The sequence below is a fragment of the Rattus norvegicus genome, chromosome 3, assembly GCF_036323735.1.
Source record: "Rattus norvegicus strain BN/NHsdMcwi chromosome 3, GRCr8, whole genome shotgun sequence".
Taxonomy (NCBI): Eukaryota; Metazoa; Chordata; class Mammalia; order Rodentia; family Muridae; genus Rattus; species Rattus norvegicus.
Window position 1 is genome coordinate 161,732,232 of NC_086021.1, and position 6,088 is coordinate 161,738,319.

Here is a 6,088-nt window from a genome sequence, read left to right on the forward strand (position 1 = left end):
AAACCTTGTAACGGGGCTGGACAGATGGTTCAGCAGTTAAGAGCACTGACTGCTCTTCCAAAGGTCCTGAGTTCAATTCCCAGCAACCACATGGTGACTCACAACCATCTGTAATGGGATCCGATGCCCTCTTCTGGTGTGTCTGAAGGCAGCTACAGTGTACTCATATACATAAAATAAATAAATCTTTAAAAAAAACAAACTTGTAACTATTACTTAGCTTGGCTCACTCCCCATGTTCTTGTACAGACAATGAGAACAAGAATATAATTTTAGTGGTAGATGGCTTACTTGCCATGTACAAGATCCCAGCATAAATAACAACAAAACAAACACCCTTCAAAAGAACTTCACATTTCCCACAAAGGGCTACTGTGGAGATTAAAACTGACAGTGCGGGGTTGGGGATTTAGCTCAGTGGTAGAGCGCTTGCCTAGCAAGTGCAAGGCCCTGGGTTCGGTCCCCAGCTCCGGAAAAAAAAAAGAAAGAAAGAAAGAAAGAAAGAAAACTGACAGTGCATCTATGGTATCCTGCACACTGCTGGGCTCAATACAACAGCAGTATTTACACTGTCATCAGTACAGTAATTATAGATGTGTTACTCCTCCAGACCCTCTGATGGCCAAGAGATGACTTGAAGCTCTCCATAGCAACAAAGTTTGGAATGTAGAAACTGATAGAATCCTAGCTAGGATCTGGAAACTTTCCATGGGGTGGGCTGGCAACTCAGCACAACCACTGCAGGCCACAGAGGACATAGCTCCTAGGAACTCCATAGATCCTAGCTGTGAGCTCATGTGTGTTCTCGAAGCCTGACTCCTCATCAATATGAGACTCCATGGCCACATTTTATTATTCCTGATAATATAGAGAGCACACTCTAAAAAGTGCCATGGGTACTGGCCAGGCACTCAAGAGACAGAGGCTGAGATAGGCAGATCTCTGAGTTTGAAGCTAGTCTCGTCTACAAAGCGAGTTACAGGCCTTTAGTGAGACCATTTCAGATAAACAAGGGAACAAATTAACTAATTAATTATGTTTAAAAAGTAATACAGACTGAAGGTGCTCTCCTGGTCGCCCAGATCTTTAATCCAGCATTTAGGAGGCCGAGATGGAAGGATGGCTATTGAGTCCAAAGCCACCCTGCTCTACACAGTGAATTCCAGGCCAGCCAACATTGCATCGTGAGAATTTGTCAACCAATACTTGAGCCACCAAGAAAAAATTTAAAAAGTAGGGATGTTATATGAGAATTTTGGCTCTGTACCACTTACCTAGCTGGGCCAGAGACCCTGGTACACATATTTAACCCTTCTACCTTTAAGTTTTCACAGGTCTCTTGTTGAGTGGTTGAGAAAGGACACATAAAGTACTATGTTGGACATGCAGCAAGTTTCACTTGATACATGAACTGTTATTTTGTATCCCTGGCATCAATGTGCAGTACCAAACAAACCTCCTAGAGAGGATGTGCGTGCAGAAGAAAAGATGCTTGCTGCTCTTTAGAGGATCAGAGCTTTGTTCTCAGCGCCTATAGCTTACAATCATCTCAGATCTGGCTGTCCTGGAACTCACTGAATAGACCAGGCTGACCTGGAACTCAGAGATCTGCCTGCTCTGCCTCTCGAGTGCTGGATTTAAAGGAGTATACCAACAAATCTACTTGTAGTGATTTATTCCCAAGGTGTACTATATTCACAGATGGTCTAAGAAACATAGAGGAGGTGGTGGGGAGTGTCAAGAAGGAAACTGCACTACTTCTTCCTCTTCCTCTTCCTCTTCCTCTTCCTCTTCCTCTTCCTCTTCCTCTTCTTCTTCTTCTTCTTCTTCTTCTTCTTCTTCTTCTTCTTCTTCGGGAAAACACCAAATGGCGGATGACGCCGGTGCAGCGGGAGGGCCCGGAGGACCCGGGGGCCCAGGATTAGGAGGCCGCGGCGGCTTCCGAGGAGGATTCGGCAGCGGCCTTAGGGGCCGAGGTCTTGGCCGAGGCCGTGGCCGCGGTCGAGGCCTCGGGGCTCGTGGAGGTAAAGCTGAAGACAAGGAGTGGATCCCCGTCACCAAGCTGGGCCGCCTGGTTAAGGACATGAAGATCAAATCCTTGGAGGAGATCTACCTGTTCTCCCTGCCCATTAAGGAGTCTGAGATTATTGACTTTTTCCTGGGTGCATCTCTAAAGGATGAAGTTCTGAAAATCATGCCAGTGCAGAAGCAGACTCGGGCTGGCCAGCGGACCAGGTTCAAGGCCTTTGTCGCTATTGGGGACTACAATGGCCACGTTGGTCTTGGTGTTAAGTGATCCAAGGAGGTAGCCACTGCCATCCGAGGGGCCATCATCCTGGCCAAGCTTTCGATCGTCCCAGTGCGGAGAGGCTACTGGGGGAACAAGATTGGCAAGCCCCACACTGTGCCATGCAAGGTGACAGGCCGCTGTGGCTCTGTGCTGGTTCGTCTCATCCCTGCCCCCAGAGGCACTGGCATTGTCTCTGCTCCTGTGCCCAAGAAGCTACTGATGATGGCCGGTATAGATGACTGCTACACTTCAGCCAGGGGCTGCACTGCCACCCTGGGCAACTTTGCCAAGGCCACCTTTGATGCCATCTCCAAGACCTACAGCTACCTGACCCCTGACCTCTGGAAAGAGACTGTGTTCACCAAGTCTCCTTATCAGGAATTCACTGACCATCTTGTGAAAACCCACACCAGAGTCTCTGTTCAGAGGACCCAGGCTCCAGCTGTGGCTACCACATAAGGGTTTTTATACAAGAAAAATAAATGAATTAAGTCTGAAAAAAAAAAAAAAAAAAAGAAGGAAACTGCATACCTTGTAATCCTAGCGCTCAGCAAATGGGGACAGGAGCATCACCTGAGCTTGATGTTTGAGGTCAGCCTGGACAACACAGCAAGACTTCCATCTCCAAATCCAAAACAATACGAAAATTAATAGCAATACTGGCCTATAAATGTTAGCTGTTCTTTCCATTTATACAGGTTAAGACCTTAGTTAGAGGGGTTTGCTTACAGAAATGAAAAGAATTCTCTAAGTAACAAAGCCAAAACAGAGTAACAAAATGAGCTCATCACTGAGGTTCCACAACTATTAATTCAGTGCCAACCTGAGGCCATCTGTTCCTCACCGCTCTCTACCCTGTGGTACTGTGAGGCAAATTCCGGACACACTCAGTATGCCTTTCTGATGGACAGACAGACAGAATGTTCCAGATTTATTAAAGACTTAACTGTGGAGAATGAAGCTTTGAAACTTATACAAGAGGGCTGTCAAGGAGGCTGTGGAGTGAAGTCACTTTGGGCCAAGCCTGATGACCTGACTAGGATACATGTGGTGAGAAGAAAGAACAGATTACTGAACTTTGTCCTCTGACCTGAACATGTGCACATAACACACAGACACATCCATAAAATAAACCAATTTAATTAAAAAGTTAAATATTTTAGAAGAATATATTGACAATGTCTTTAGGGATCACAAGAGAAGAAAGGGAAACTGTTAAAATGTTATAAATCACAAAAGATTCAATTCCAATAAAATGCTGAATGTCTAAGAACACTTACTACTCTTGTGGAGAGGACCTAAATTCTGTTGCCAGCCCTTATATTAGGTAGCTCAGAGCTACAATAACTTCAGCTCTAGGAGACCTGACTGAAACCTCTGGCCTCTGGTGGCACCAGTGCTCACATATAAATACCACACACAGACACATAAACATACACATTAACTAAAAATAAATCGGGTTGGGGATTTAGCTCAGTGGTAGAGCGCTTGCCTAGGAAGCGCAAGGCCCTGGGTTCGGTCCCCAGCTCCGAAAAAAAAGATCAAAAAAACAAACAAACAAACAAACAAACAAACAAACTAAAAATAAATCTGGGGGACTGGAGGGATGGCTCAGTGGTTAAGAGCACTGACTGTTCTTCCAGAGGTCCTGAGTTCAATTCCCAGCAACCACATGGTGGCTCACAACCATCTGTAATGGGATCCGATGTCCTTTTCTAGTGTGTCTGAAGACAGTGATAGTGTACTCACATACATAAAATAAATAAATCATATATATTAGATACACACACACACACACACACATATATAACATATATAAATCAGAAGCTGAGAAATGTTATAACATGAGTAGACAAAATATTCACATTTAGGATACAAGGAACCCTATAAATCAGGGTTGGGGATTTAGCTCAGTGGTAGAGCGCTTGCCTAGGAAGCACAAGGCCCTGGGTTCGGTCCCCAGCTCCGAAAAAAAGAACCAAAAAAAAAAAAAAAAAAAAAAAAAAAAGGAACCCTATAAATCCTTAAGAAGATGTTGACTCAGTGGAAGTGGAACAAGGATTTCACATGTATTTTAAGAGAAAACATGAATGGCTAGCACACAGAAGAATCCTTTTTGCCCCAATTGGAATCTAAAAAAATGCAAATAAAAAACCACAGGATACCATCTCACACCAAACAGATCCATAAAAATTTAAAGGTCTGACCAGATCAATATTAGCAAAGACATACATGCTAGCAATAGTGTAAATTCAAACAAACCCATGAAAACAATCCAGAATTAGCTTGCTATCAATGACTCCATACTATTCTTGATTATACACTCAATGACAATCATCCAAGGACTTGCAGCAGCAGCTGTTGAGCGTTTGACAACTACTCAGGGCTCCAAACCCATCAGGCACAAGCAAACTCCCAAGGAAGAATCCAGCACCCTATGCGAACCCTACATGTGATTCTGAGGCTAAAGGTTGGGAACTGCGCTTCTGAATGTATAAGCATTAAGCACAGGACACACACAGTACACGCTTGAAATAATGAAAGCAAGGAACCCACCAGCCTGAGCAACCACTGATCAGATCACTGAGCGCACACCTCAAGACCTAGTCATGCAAACCGAGGATGCTGAACTGGGAAAGTGGCTCACGCCTGTATTACCCCTGCACTGAGGGGCTGAAGAAGGACCATCATGGGTTCGGGGCCTGTTTGGACTACAGAATAAGTTCTAGGAGCCTGGATTGAAGGGAAAGCCTTGTCCCTTAAAACATTCTTCTAAAAGGGTTGGAAAGGTGGCTTATCAGTTAAGAGCACTGACTGCTTTTCCAGCAAATACATTGTGGTTCACAACCATCTGTAATGGGATCCGATGCTGTCTTCTTGTGTCTGAAGACAACTACAGTGCACTCACATACATAAACTAAATAAATAAATCTTTAGAAAAAATTCTTCTAAAAATAAAACAAGACAACCAAAGAAAAAATGGATAAAATATAGCTATACATGCAACATAGATGGACCTCAATGCTGAATGAAAAAAGCAAACTACATAGGAACACACATCTTTAAGCTTTATTTAAAGCTTAAAGAGAGTCTATATTGTTTGGGGATATAAACTTAAGTTCAGGAACTACCACTCCAAAATGTTGTTGGAGCAAACTGAGGCACTTGGGGGAACAGCTAAGGACTGCAGGGAGGACTCTCTGTAACCTAAAGGAAGACCTGTGCAAAAGTTACAGAACTGTCACAGGTCTACTCCCTGCAATCTCACAACCAGGAAAAACTGAACTAAGAAGCGCAGGCAGACACAGACCTGCCGTTCTATCACAGGTTCCTCCCTTTTCTTCTATGGGAGCCTCAAGTGACTACACCCCACACCTTTCTCCTATGAAGTGGGCTGGGCGTTCACTTTCATGGCATGCACACCCCTGTACATGCAATGAACTTGTAAAAAAGCCACACACCATCTCATCTGTTAAGTTTCTCCACTGTGACTGATCTTGAAGACCCAATTAATTACAGGACCCTCAGAGGATAAAGGAAGTTTTTTCTTTCTCTATAGATCCATGCAAAACAAAGCCCAATAAATCTCAGGAGAATAAGTAGTGGGTGGTTGTGACTGGGAAAGAGTGCAGAGGACTTTATGGTACTCCTGAATGTTAGAATTTGCTTTTTATTTCTATTTATTTATTAGGGGGTGGGGGAGAAGGAGGCATTTGGGGGAGGGGGGAGCATACTCTGTTGCACCTGTGGAGGTCACAGAACTTCAGGAGTCAGTTCTCTTCTCCCACCATGTGGTTT

At 44.1% G+C, this 6,088-nt stretch overlaps 1 protein-coding gene and 1 pseudogene across 13 annotated transcripts in view; one reads left to right on the forward strand and one right to left on the reverse strand.

Annotated features, from left to right (window-relative positions):
- The window catches only part of Bcl2l1 (Bcl2-like 1), a 51,068-nt gene that overhangs the window by 18,455 nt on the left and 26,525 nt on the right, over positions 1-6,088 (reverse strand). Inside the window, exon 3 of one of the 13 annotated variants that reach the window (XR_010064563.1) lies at positions 2,822-2,912. The exons of the other annotated variants lie outside the window; for them this stretch is intronic. The gene's annotated coding sequence lies outside the window, so the exon portion shown is untranslated. The remainder of the gene's footprint in view (positions 1-2,821; positions 2,913-6,088) is intronic. 13 annotated transcript variants of the gene reach the window in all.
- Positions 1,839-2,810, forward strand: Rps2-ps43 (ribosomal protein S2, pseudogene 43; annotated as a pseudogene).